The sequence below is a fragment of the Chrysoperla carnea genome, chromosome 4, assembly GCF_905475395.1.
Source record: "Chrysoperla carnea chromosome 4, inChrCarn1.1, whole genome shotgun sequence".
NCBI lineage: Eukaryota > Metazoa > Arthropoda > Insecta > Neuroptera > Chrysopidae > Chrysoperla > Chrysoperla carnea.
This window is the reverse complement of record NC_058340.1, coordinates 49,794,126-49,809,489: the sequence shown is the minus strand read 5'-3', so window position 1 is coordinate 49,809,489 and position 15,364 is coordinate 49,794,126.

Below are 15,364 nucleotides of genomic sequence, written 5' to 3'. Positions count from 1 at the left end.
AAAATTAAGTCAAGTCAACATGTCAAGACTAATGATGCAGGCTCTGAAAAAAATCTCTTTTTAAAAATATAAAAGAATAGACATATCTAAATACAGACTGTTGCCGTCAAGACTAGTCATTCATATTAATATTAATCGTTTTCATTTTAAAAATCTTGTCTTGTTAAGAGGGCTTAAAAAAGGCCAGATAAAAGGTGAGATAAGAGATGGTCAGATCAAAAGGCTTAAACGGAAAAGGGTAGTCATATGATAAAGGGAGGTTTAATGAATATTTAGATCAAGAAGAATGTAAAAGAGATCAGGTAGAAAAAGGGTAACCAAGAATATCGTGTAATGATAGGTATTTGTTTCTAAAGTAGGAATAGTCCAGAGTATAGACGGGTAATGGCTAGTAAATACAGAGTGTATAGGAATAGTACATAAGGAGAGATGACTTAGGCGTGATTATCAAATTAAGTGTGCTACAAAACGGTTTTGATAGACGTTTATTTGATCCTTAATATTAAAAACAAAGGCGGAGAAACTGCTATATCTGTTGTAGTAAAATCTACAGAAGAAAAGGCGTAGAAACCGGCATATCTCTGGGTAACAGAGCAACGGGCTGTCACTTGCGTAAGAAAAAAATCACAAATCTATGGCTCTTGTCGCAAAAAATGTCACAAATCTATGGTTCTTGGCAAAGGTATTGGTTTGTATTCTATCTAAGGGTTCCACGAAATTTTTGCATAAAGAAATTTAATTCAAACTCGGGCGTCATGACTAGATAAAATAACGCTTTCCCACACTTGATGTTATGGTCTAAGTGCATAGTAGTTTTTACCCAAAAGAACATACTAATGAGAGCATGGGTTTAGAAGTATGTATTTTGTCATTTTAAGTAGTGTGTAACGGAAATTATCCAAACTACTTACGTACCAGTTTCTAAATCTAGCCCTGGAAAATAAAGTCTGGTTCTGAGATTCTTTAACATTAATTACACTTATGTGTAGTTCTAAACGCCTTTAATATGCTGTTCTAAACATTTTTAAACAAGCCGTGGGTAGAGTTTAGTGCGACCCTTGAGGTTCACAACAAAAACTTCGCAGCATAATAAATAAAAAAAACTCGACCGACGCGAAACAACTCAACCAAATGTCATGAAATTCATTTCAGATCATATTGCCGTTAATATGCTTCGATCGACACCTCAACGAGGTCGATATCACTCTCTGTTCGTGCGATATCGATGAAGAAAAAAAATGACCACGAACGTATACACATACTTCTACTCCAAATTGGTGTTAAAATCTTGTCCTAACTATGAAACGTAAAGATATGTTGAAAATTTCGTTTTCCAAAATCGGACCCATTTAATAACTTCCTATACACTTTTATTTATTTAATATATTAGTGTCAGCAGTTATTATGTTGTTTAGGTTTGGTTGAATAACTGCTCTTTTCTTTGATTATAGTTGGTGAAGAAATTTGGTGTTTCGTAGGAAATTGTGGAGTTTTTGAATTTCTCTTTGGCCGTTTCCGAGTGTAATAGTCATATCGGATGAAATTCTGTTGGAAATTATCGTTGCTCTGTATTTAATACATTGAAATAAATGCTCTACTGTGATTTCTGTATTGCAATGGGTGCAGATTGGTGGAGAAGATTTGTTCAAGATGTAAGAATGGGTTGTTTCCTGAATGAGCTTGGTAGGATGTTTCCTATTCACTACATATAATTTTTATTTTTCGTAGTTTGTTGGTTATTGGAATTGTTTGTGTCCATTTTAATTTTTCGTTCTCCAGGTTTTTAAAAAACAATTTGTTTAGGAAATCAGAACCGTCTAATACTGTCAATTTCAGCAATTCTTACAAGACTAGGAATCCATACAATCCAATACTGAGAAGTTAAAAATATACTACTTTAATTGTAAATTTAATTCAAATATTACCTACTTTCAACTTGAATCACAGTGTTAATAAAATAATATTTATTCGAACAATAACTTGTCATTAGCGTTAAAAATGATCTGCTCCTTAGATAAAGTATAGCTAGCTGTTGGGAGTTAAGTTCAAAAATATCTTGTATATAAGTATGAATGAATAGTATAAGTATTAAATATATGTATGTCGTACTTCGCCTATGTATTATTTTGAAAGTATTGAATAATAATATAATTACTTTCAGTATCATAATTTTTGGCAACGTTCCATGTATGGTATAAATACAAACGATATTCATTTTGTGTTTTATTTGTTCTGAATAGCAGTAGTCATTTTCTTTTATGAAATTCAATTCAATATGACATCAAACCAACCAAGTAAGCAGCAACCAGCAAGCAAGCACATACAAAACTCTCTAGCTATTAGTAACAGCAGTTGATTGTCTAATAAAAGGCTGATGTCGTCAATCCCGACAACGAAGAAAACCTCTCTTATACGTTCCTGCAATACATTACAAGGTGGTCATTACTTTGGTATGTTCTAGAAAACCTTCTAGAAGAGTAGTATAATTCTTCTATATAATAAATAATTATTATATTTTAGTGTATAATATACATAAATTTAAATTTTAGTTGCGCAATTTTCTGTTTTTAATGTCTTATCGACAAAAAATTTCCATTTTAAATAAAACATGATTGTTTTATTATTTAAAATATAATAAATAGCATCATACATGCATTTTTGATTTCATGAGCAGGAAAATGCAAAGTTTCAACAGGATCGGTAATAGTGGGGTAAATCTATCGCATTTTGATCATCCATTCGGAAAATTTTGGGAAAAGACTGAATTTTTTACGTTATAAAAAAGAAGCGTGAATGATGCAGTCGTTTGTTTTTTGACGTCACGTAAGTAAAGAAAGATATCCACTCTTAAATAGCCACACACACGAAACTGATATTCCCATATTAATACATACTATGAAATTTGCACCTAATTACCGCCCCGGTGGAAAAACAGTGATGTTTACAACAAAATGTTTCAAACAAAAGTTGTTTATTATTTTATAAACAGCATTTTTTATATTTAAACTTTTGTTCTATCTCTAACGGTTTACAATATGGGTCCTACGGAACCAAGACCCAATTAACCTATGTTGCTCATTTACGAACTCGGCCTTACTTTTTACGTCCAAACCACGTTATAAAAATTTCAGCTTGATATCTCTTTTTGTTTTTGAGTTATCGTGCTTACGGCAAACAGACGGACAGACAGACAGACAACCGGAAATGAACTAATAAGGTGATTCTATGAACACCTTTACCATAATTTTTTTCGTAGCATCCATATTTTTAAGCGTTTAAAACCTGGGACTAAACTTAATATACTATGATATATTTCATATGTACATGGTATAATGGAAATTTGACAAAGATTTTAAATATTTGTTTTATTTCTATTCTTTTAATGGATTTGCATCATAACAGGCCACTCAATAAAATATTTTCTGTACCCACTTACGTTTGTTTATGTATATCAAAGAAATTGTTGTCTAAATTCCATAAATATTTTATGTTTTTTATTATTATGTTAGAATGTTTCAAGGGTCATGGATATTGATTAGTAAGTGATATAATGCATATTTGACGTATCATACATATATGCCCTAATATTACTCAAAGTCTGATTCTACACCCTATTAGATCGTAAGCTCATATTGAAGCAAAATTGCCATGATTCATTGTGTCTGCCTTTTTAAGAATTGAAAAACGCGAGTTTGGTTACAAAGAAAGTAGTTTTAATCGTAGCTCGAGTGTCGAATTTATGGAAAACGAATTTTTTGATTTTCGTGTTTTTCGACGGTTGTTTTTTGCAAGTCGGAATCGTTAAAAGGAAGTTATTGACAATATAATACTAGAAAAGAATTAAAGTAAGTTTGTAAATGCCGAAAGGTTGAGAATTGGGTTTGTTTTTTTGCAATTGAACTCCAAATATCAATTAGGCATTTTAAATTCTCTTAACCACAATGTTCTCAAATATAAAATTTGACTTTTTGTCGAAACCAATGTTATTTCAATTTGATGATCGAACAGTCTGAGATACCTCTTATTCGTGTCATTGGTAACAATAGTTTTAAAATTATTTTTACTCTCAAGTAGCGTTTTGACGAAAAACCCTTTGTTCTGGTATTTTAAATGATTACCGTGCAATGAAACAAATAACAGTACGGGAAAGTAAATTTTACGCCCTAGATCAGAAAAAAAATTTTCCCGTACCGTTTCCCACATTTGATTGTTTTGTGTATCCGAAATTGTCGCTATTACTTAATTATGTCAGCAAAATAGCGTGTGCATTTCATAGGAAAACACATTCTCGGACTCCTATGGGAAATTCTATAGTCATTTGGGAAATTTTATAGTCAATCTTTGTTAACTGATCATAAAAACATTTGACCCACTTTCCCAGCCTTTTAATGTAGGTACTTCAGTTGTGGTAAATCTCAATTCCACTTAAAATAGGAAAAACTTCGACGACTTAATTTCAGAATATAATACAAAAGGGTAAAAAAAAAGTATAAAAGGCTTGATGTTTTTGAAATGTATCCTGAAATTAAATATCTAATATGCCGCCTTTATTTAGTGCAAGTACTGGCTAACAGTACTAGGTTGTAGCTGTAGAATCAAACGTCGAACGTCATCAGGATGGTCTTATATACTTGGTATAATGTCAAATATGCATTATATCGCCTATTAACCAATAGCTATGACCCTAGAAATAATAAACCTTATATATATAATATTTATGGAAAGCATGAGCAAATTCTCATAAAATATTAACTTTCCGATAGAAATTTATTGTTTTCAGCCTGAAAAACAAAATCAAAAATTGATTGGAATCTCTGAGTTTTGGGGTGTACACAATGTCGGAACATAATTTGAAGGAATTATGGGTAATTGAATGTGTGTTTGCCTGTAAATATTAAACTGTAGCGCCAATAATCGCAACCAATTTTATAAATGTTTGGCATTATTTATAATTTTTAGGCTTTTGTTTTAAATTTTTTGGCTTCACTTTTAGCAATAAGTGAAGAAAATAGCCCTTAATTTTTTTTCTAAAACTAATATTAACTTCTCCACTTTCGGTGTACAATACAGCGGGCATAAACACAATTTAACGTTTGATTCAAACTTAAAGTTTGATGAATACATAATACACCATAGACATAGGGAAAAAAATATGAAAAATTAAAATAGAACTATGTTAACAGTCTTAAACTGGGTTTATACAGGCGTTGAAACCATAACAATTCACAACAATATTGTCAAATGTGTGAAAGAACTGTTGCGTAAAAAATAGTCCACTTTTTTAATAGTCTAGTCATTCCATAGACCACTACTGTTGTGTTTTTAAATTTAAGTCTGCTTATGTTAGTGCCATATTGACTGCTTGACGTCATTAGTAATTTTCCTAATAGACTCCTGGTACCGTTGTAAAAAAAAAATTATTTTTAACTGTTGTAACTCGTGCAAAAGTTTGTATTATAAATTTTGCAAGACTGCAGCTCTAGATACACCTGCTAATATCATTTAATAGCATTTCTAAGTAAACAAATTATACCCAACAAAAATGAAATAACGGTTTTGGACGATACCCATGCTGCACAAAGTTAATAAATACGTATATAAAGACTGGCATTTTTTCTATATATCTACTATTAATCATATGCAAAACAGTAGAAAGTAAATTATACATTATTATCAATAAATAATTTACTAAACCAGAAAGTTGTTAATCTTACTCATTTACGTCGTATCTTCCATGACTTATTATTATTGGAATAACCTCTACTTGATGAAATAATAAATCTTTAGTGAAAATTTTTCAGTTTTAATGGTTCTATCGTCAAGAGAATTTACATAAATAAAACACCATAAATTATTAGAAATGTCATTCCATAAAGCACGTGCAACAATAAGCTAAAATTGTCGGGAAAGTCCATTACAAGTGCATTATACTTATATGAGACATATCCCAATGCCATTATACCGGGTGCATTCACTAAAGAAGATCAAACTAATTCTAAGTTTTAATCTTCAAAATAGTAGGAGAAATTATATAATTATGGATCAAAATTGCATTTGTAAGTTATTTAAAGACATGTTTTCATGCAATAGAAAAAGGTAGTGTCTGTTTATATCACTGTTATTCCTCACCACTGTGTATAATAAACATGTAACCCATGGTAAAAGGTCATAATGTACCACAAATCGTATCTTAATGTACCTAAAATCACCCCCACCGATTGTATCTGAAAGTTCTGTCTTCCACATTCCATCTCTAAAATGCACTCTAGGGGACAGCATCATCTAACCTATGTGATTGAAATATTGAAAACCTTACAAAAAAACGCTTATAAGCGTCCTCTTCGTAGCTCTCTCAAAAAGTTCTTGCTCAGTTTTTAACTACCAAAGAAGTTTACCCACTAAAATATTTGACTCATTGCAAATAATTCCAAAAAATATTCATTTGCTTTTAGGGTTTCTGGTTCCTCTATCTTTTTTATTTATTTTTTTCTCGAGATACGATAATTCTCGACCAGGATTTCTCAAGTTTTTTGAGTATCTCGAGAAATTTAGACATTTATAATAAAACACGATATTATTTTTGTGACATCGTAGCGCCTTAACGGATGAACCGATTTTAATTATTTTGCTTTCATTTGAAAGGTAATTTAACAGAAAGTGTTCTTAGCTATGTTTCAAGTTCGAGCTTAGGTTTCCGTACCCCAAGAAACTAAAAAAGTGGCTATGATCTTCAAAAGTGATTCAGTTTGGAAAGGCATGGCATATAATTTTAATATATAAATCATTAGTATGGAAATGAATGGTCAAATAAACCTGGCTCAATTCATCTCAAAAAATGAAATGGTAAAATAATTAGGTTATTCAAAAAAAACAAAGTCAACTCAAATATTTCAATTTCAATTAAAATATTTCCAAAAATTTGTCCCAAAAAATGATAGCTCTCTAAATATCCTTTTCATCTCATCTGATGTCCTTGACCATTACTTTGTTATTGATTTAAAAAAGAGTGTTATAAGTTTAAAGTGTTTATATTTTCGTCTGTGTTTCTCAGTGGCATCGTAGCCAAAAATCAGTTTACAAGGAATAAACCGCATTCGTCGAGGGTTTTTTAAATTTTGTAAATTTCACTTGTTCTCGTCTCGATTAAAGATAAATTTTCGAACAGAAACCCCATTTTGCTTTATTTATATAACATGAAAATTACACATACAGTATATATATATGTGCTATTATTATAAACAATACAAATATTCGAAATAGTTCACATTTAAAATTAGCATAAATTATAATATAATAATAATTCATGCATCTCCAACTCCAACAAATTCAATTCATAGAACTAATTCAACATAACTACTATAATCCAAATGCAGATTCAAGTAATTGAGTTAATTGAATATAATATTTATTAACATATTCCAATATCTTATGGTACGTTTAACAATGTCCGTTTAGATTAACTACAGATATAACTTTAACATATAAGTGTCTATAATACCATCGTAGTACATACATACAATATCAATCCTACTTTTGAACAATGTTTATAAAGGTTGTAAATCTAAAATTACCATAATATGACTTGTGTTACTACTTTATGAAAAGTGATCTTAGATTTACACAAGTTAAATTTACAAAATTTAAAAAACCCCCGACAAATGCGATTTTTTCCTTGTAAACTGATTTTTGGCTATGATGTCACTGAGAAACACAGACACACAGATAAACACTTATAACACTTCTTCTTAAATCAATCACAAAGTGACGGTCAAGGACATCAGATGAGATGAAAAGGATATTTAGAGAGCTATCATTTTTTGAGACAAATTTTTGGAAATATTTTAATTGAAATTGAAATATTTGAGTTGACTTTGTTTTTTTGAATTATTGTTTTGAATAACCTAATTATTTTACCATTTCACTTTTTGAAATGAATTAAAATTATATGCCATGCCTTTCCAAACTGAATCACTTTTGAAGATCATAGCCACGGGTACGGAAACCTAAGTTCGCACTTGAAACATAGCTAAGAACAATTTCTGTTAAATTACCTTTCAAATGTTACCAAAATAATTAAAATCGGTTCATCCGTTAAGGCGCTACGATGTCACAGACAGACAAGCACACAGACATAAAAATAACATCGTGTTTTATTACAAATGTCAAAATTTCTGGAGATACTCAAAAAACTTCCTGATGAGATTCCTGAGAAATCCTGGTCGAGAATTATCGTGTCTCGAGAAATAAAAAAGGTAGAGGAACCAGAAACCCTAAAAGCAAATGAATAATTTTTGGAATTATTTGCAATGAGTCAAATATTTTAGTGGATATAGTTCTTTGGTAGTTAAAAAATGAGCAAACACCCGAGAAATGTTTCGGGTACGGAACGCTAATCTCACAATTGAAACGTACCTAAGAACATTCTCCATTAAATATCCTTTTTCCTTAGAGCCTTCTCCAAACTGAACTGATTTTGAAGATCATGGATCATGGACCATTTTTTAGTTGTTCCGGGTACGGAATCCTAAAATCGCATTTGAAACATATATCTATATCTAAAATCACATTGCCGTGAAACTTTCTAATTTTTGTTTAGGACTCCTCTTAAATATTCATTGGTGGAAAAAAATATTTATAAAGAAAAGCGGTTTTCCAGATAAGAATGGTTAAAGTTACATTTTAATTCAAGCACTGTGATTATACCCTTTACTCTATCGATTTGAAATTTGGATATGTTAATTCTGTTAATTTTCCTAATTTTCACTGTTCAAATTCAGGTATAGTGGAATACGAAAAATTACGTGAGTGGGAACAATGAAAATTGTGAAAATTAATAGAATTTTCGAAAAATAAAAGTAACCAGGGCAGGTAGAATATGAGTACCTAACATACCCGAATTTAAAATCGATAGAGTAAAGGGTATAATCGCAGTGCTTGAAATTCAATTGTAACATTAAGCACTCTTATGTGGAAAACCGCTTTTCTTTATAAATATTTTTTCCACCAATTAATATTTAAGAGGAGTCTTAAAACAATTATAAAGTTTCACGCCAATCAAATAATGATTTCACGCTGTTGAAAAATGTGTATAGAACCGTCTTAAATAAAAAAAATTTCCCATTTTCCCGGTAAAACAAAAATAGCGGATCTCACGCAGATCGCAATCAGAATATATATACTAACAAGGTAGATATAACAATCGAAATATCATTTGGATCAAGGTAAAACTGCAGGCCTCTTCAGATGTCCTCATTGGTGGAAGTTATTTGTAATCTTTTAACCGCTTTGTCTTGTAATGTTATACCATACAACTATGAAAGTTTTAAAGTATTGTATGTGCGATAATTGTTGGTACATAAGGTTAACAATCTACAAGTTTTTAAGTTTAAAGAAAAATAATTAGGATCCTTGTGGGTCTTCATACGTGATTGAACTGTATTTCTACCTTGGAAATAAACTTCAAAGACCAAAGGAGTAATAAAAATAAAGAAAATAATAAACACTATGAACATAATATATCTATAGGGTGTATTTTGATTTGTTTCAACTGTACAACCGGAATTATAGCATATATATTATTAATAAATACAGTAAGACCTCTTTAGATTTCGTAATATATGTATCGCTGATGATATTGATGATTTAATTTTTAGAGATTTAATACAATAATGAATTCTACTTCTTTAAAGTTCCCCAATCTTACTTTACGTATATACAAAGTGAAATGTTTTAATGTTTAAGGATTGTAGAATAAGCTACAAGATATGCGCCAAAATATTACAACCATCTATGCTGTAGCTTGAAGATGTATCTTTCGATTTCCATATCTATCGAGTCTCTTTTAGTTTTTTTTTAATGCGTGTTTGAATCTGAGCAGCATGTAAAAGTCACATAATCTCTTTGTTTCAAACCAAAGTTGTTGATGTCGACCCGAAGTATATTGTTATAGCTCGTTAAATCTTACAAATATAGTATCTTAAGCCAAATTGAATATATGTTCCTATAATAACTACTCAGAAATCCATTTTTTTATTAGTTAATAAGACAACATTTAAAGTCAAGTTGTTTTTCATTTCAACACAAACTTATTTAGTGAAATAATACGATAAATCAGACACTATTATGCAACTGAAATCTACTGAACATGGACAAATTTTGATTATTTTTACAACTTAAATACGTATATTCTTTATTTTCGAAACTTAAATAGCTCGTTTGATATTATCGAATCGAAATATTATCGATTCGTTAGTCATAAGTTTCTAACGCTTGTACAAGAGCATTACATATTGATGACACTGATTTGTATCATGGCATTAATCAAAAAATATAGTAAGTTTCACTATATATCTATAATACAACAAACAATAAGATGAAACGGTAAATATTTACCACTATAAGAAAGAAGCAAAAGTCCCTTTTCGAGTATACATCATCTTTGTTTGTTCAACATACGAATCCTTAATGCAAATATTACCATTATATTATAGGGTAAGGTGATGTACCTTTAGGAAAAGATACAAAGGTTCATTCTTCAGTTTCATAAAAGATGAGAAAGCAACTATGTGACAACTAAGTTACGAGAAAGCAAATAACAATGAAAACAAAAAGTTCATGTGCACTCTTTTTTTTCAAGTAAAATAGAAATGTGCACTATTTTCAAGGAAAATTTTTTAGTTCCAAAAAAAAACAAAACCTAAAAGTATTACAGTTTTTTTATTGACTATTGTGTTTTGCGTTTTAAATCACATTAAATCAATATAAATATTATCGAAGATAATAAATGAGAACTCTAGGATATGTCGAAATAAATTTCGATTTTTGCCCCAATTCCTAGATCAGTTTTTTGTATTTTTAAAATACGTATTTTCGACTACCAAGTAGTCATCATCAGTAAGAATTACATTCACTAGCTAATTCTTACTGATGATGACTACTTGGTAGTCGAAAATACGTATTTTAAGAATACAAAAAACTGATCTAGGAATTGGGGCAAAAATCGAAATTTATTTCACATTAAATCAATGCTTATTGTTGAATATTTGTTATATAACCTTCCTGTGTGTTCCTGTTTTTCAGGGGAAACGGTTGTGTGCTATTTGGTTGCTTTCACCTCATCTTTTGTCTTCTTTCTCGATTTTCTTGTCGCCCTTCCTTTTTCTTGTTCCCGTAAAAAAACATATAAATATTATCAAAGATAATAAATGAGAACTCTAGGATATTTCAAAACAATTTTCGATTTTTGCCCCAATTTCCTAGATCACTTTTGTATTATATAAATACGTATTTCAACTATCACGAAGTCACTATCAGTATGAATTAGTCTTATATTATATGTTACTCGTTGTTAATTTCTTATCTTATGATCTAGGAAATTGGGGTAAAAGTCGAAATTTATATCGTAAAACATTGAGGAATGAGCAATTATAATGATTTTAGGAAAGTACCTACTTAATATAGACATTAATAATTTGTCCACATTTTTAGATCAGCACGCACAGATTAGCGGAGTACAATTGGAAAAAAAAATCATTTTCGCCGTTAATCAATCAAAAAACAGTTGATATTGGTCGTTCACATAAAAGATGATTTTTTTAATGATATTCTCTAGAATATTCAAAAGGATGCATTGGGATAGAATCGGTGATGGTTGATCTTAGATACACTACGGTGTGAACCATGGTACATTATGGTATTACATTTTAATAAAATATACAGTTTTAAGAAGGAATAATGGTGAGACTATTTTCATTGTTATATATTTTTTAAAGGGCTATGTAAAACATATAAATGTAAATTGTGAAAGGTACGACACTTTCTCTTATATATATAAAGCATTATTTAGTAAACGCACCGGTGGCTGTGCACTCTTCTAATCTGATATGTCCTTTTGTATAAAGAAATATGTTTTTATAAATCCTTCACAATTTATGAAATGTCTACGTCTAAAGAAAAATGACGTTGTCTTACATTTGAAATACTCTTTTTAAACCATATATATAAATACAGTGCGTATCAATAATCACGACGTATCTCTTGGAAATTAATTGTCATTCGATAAGTCAAAATAAATCAAAAATTATTCAGAAGTTCTACGATCCAATACTACACAATGGGGTCTTTAGTGCAGTAAACGAACATAGAATTTTTTTTTATTCTTACGATAAATTGTTTGCTGGGTGTATTGACATTCAGTTTTTTGCATTGGCTTCAGAAAATTATCCTAACATGTCTATATGATTTAAAGCGGAACTTATAGCTGTAACCCCCGCGCCATTGGGGACAAGGGAGTTTATATCGCAAAGTAAATCAGATTAACTTTAAAAAAAATTAAAATGCTAAAGTAACTTGAAATTTAAGATATTTTTATTAATAAACTCCTTTATACACCTCCCCCACCCTTTCGGGGTCTCAAAGAAAAATGAAATAGACCATTTTTTTGAATGTTAAGACTTTTAATGACATATAAGAGTTTTTGGGGTCGCTGATCTCCAATTTTCAGTCAAAATGTTTAATTTGATACTCGTCTCCCTCTTTTAGCCCAAATAAATAGATCCTCTTAATAAATAATACCATTTTTTTTTAAATTAAGCCCTTTTTAGGCATCTAAGGGGGTTTTTTAAGTTACTGATTTTGAATTTATGATCAAATTGATTCAATTTTCAATCCCCTCCCTTCATTTAGCTTATAGAAGTAGATCGCCGAATTAAAAAATACTAGTTTTTTGCAATTTATTGCTTAGATGCCTTAAAAAGGCTTATATTTTCAAAACAATGATATTATTTATTTAGGGGGTCTACTTATGTGAGCTAAAAGAGGGAGAGGGATAACAAATTAAACATTTTGACTGAAAATTCGATATCATCGACCTCAAAAACCCACTTATTCGTCATTAAAAGTCTTAACTTACAAAAAATATTCTATTTCATTTTTCTTTCAGATCCCCGATAGGGTAGGGGGTGCATAAAGGAGTTTTCAATACGCATTTTTTTTTTAATTTGCAAATAAATATGGGCTACCTTTAAATAAAATTGAGTCCAACTTCATTCACCTATAAAATCGTAGCCGAATTGTAAAACTTCATTATCAGGCAATTATTGTATACGAATTTTTTTTAAATGCACCTGTTAGGAGTGAAATGTCTGATTTGATTAAGATGGATCGCCCTGTACATGTATATATTGTAAGCATGCTTCATATATTCTTAAATATATTTTTCACATTATATTTATAAATGGAAAAAATACAAGCATACAATCAACTATTGTCATGTAAAAAGTAAAATAAGCAATTACAATTATGTACTTCTATTTATGTATGTGTTTAAATTTCTATGTTTTTAAACTAAGAATTATATAACTTTGTAAAATAGCTCAATGAAGTAGTTTCACATGTAATATTCTTGCAGATGTATACAGGGTGGTCCATGGTTATAACAGCAGGACTGCATCAAATGGTATAGATAACGTTTAAATAATGACAATTTCTCAATACACTTATAGCCGGGAAAAAGTCCTTTTCTAGATACAGAAAGTTGAAATTTTAGAAGAAAAATTTTAAAGTATTCTTCATGATTAAATATGGTGATAAACTACAAACCAGCGGTACAGTAATGGGTTACCCATCACCATATCATCATATGCAATGCTTCATATATTCACAATAATATTCTAAAATTTGGACACCTTATAAGGACGTTTTCCCAGCTATAAGTGTATGGAGAAATGGTCATTATTTCAAAGTTATCTATATATCATTTGATTCCGTTATCCAATTGAAATTCTGCTGTTATAACTTGTATCACCCTGTTATAAATAATAATAATCTGCATATCAAATTATTGTATTCTTGCAAGTTTGATATAGTTCATATATTATTTCCCTTGGCTATAGCACATATTTCTTTTAAACATAATCTTTTTTAGATTAAACTATCAAGCCACTTCATTCTTCGGAAAAATTCGGAATTTAACATAAATTCTTTTCAACTTCTTCCGCTCACAATTTAAACTTCCCTTCACCTCCACCATAAAGAGTCTATTGTATTGAGTTTAAAGTCCAAGAGGCGCCCAGATTTCATAAGTCGCAACTCAATAAATTACAGTTCGATAGATAATGAGTTTTCTTCTCTAAGACATGACTTTGAAATTTCAATGCCTTTGCAGTGCCCAAAAACATCATTAATCTCGGCAGTAACGTCATTGTTGTTTGAGATAATAACCGCTTAAACAGTTGAACTTGCCCTATGTTGGGAAGTTTTGTCTAAGAGCGATTAACGATATTTGCTGCTTGTGTGGATATCATGTGGTTTTTATGAATTATATCTTCTCATCGCGTATTTACGGTATTTTTCACAGGCTCAGAATAATATGTGAGATCCCCAAGTTACAGAATTTTTGGTCGTTTAGATCGCGAGTAAATCAGCTGCAAAATTCGCGATTTCCTCATTCAAAGCATGTAAAACCCACTGTCCTCCCAGATATTTTTTGATATATTAAAAAATTTTAGAATTTAAAAAAAAATAACACCACGTCGTTTTGTTTACGAGATATTAATTTTATCTTAAACTGTCAAAAATGGAAACGTAGGCATTAATTATCTCGTATTTTAAACTTCTTAGATCTCGTGTTTTAAACTTCTTTAATATTCTTAGTCTCTGAAAAAAAGGTTTTTGCCATAGTTTAAACATAGGAAATACCTTAAAGATCCCTCACACCTTCGCTGTTGTGCAAATTCTTCAACTACTCGGAGCTATAATTTATAAATTATGCCAATCTAGATTTTAGCTAGTCTACTATGGGAAGTTCTCGAAAGTAGAATAGTGTTATGAGACGAAATAAAATAAACATAAATATGACGATATGTTCAAATAAAAATAAAAGTAGTATTAGCATTATCTTTTTACTATCACCATCGCCATCACATCTTTGTAGGTATTGTGTTTGTGTGTTCACATCTTGAAAACTGAAACCAAACTAAAAATAATGCTTTTCACCTACAAAACAGAAAAAAAAGCCTTTATACTACTCTTTCTATATACGTTATACAATGTAAATATTTCACATTCAAGCTACACAATCTTTGCTTTTATTTTTATTATTATTATATGAAATTTCCATTATATGTGTGTTTATATGCTTTTTATGAGAAAATTATTGTATAAAATATTACTTAAAAATATATTTTTACAATAAAAATAAAAAATTGATGAATAACAACTTCATGCAGTCTGGCTGTTTACTAATTGTATGGCTTTAAATATGAATTTATTTTTTAACCGAAATTGGTTTTTATTTTTATGTTCTGTAAAGGAAAATAATGTCAACGACATTTTTTAAAGGTGACGATAAATATTACATATACTC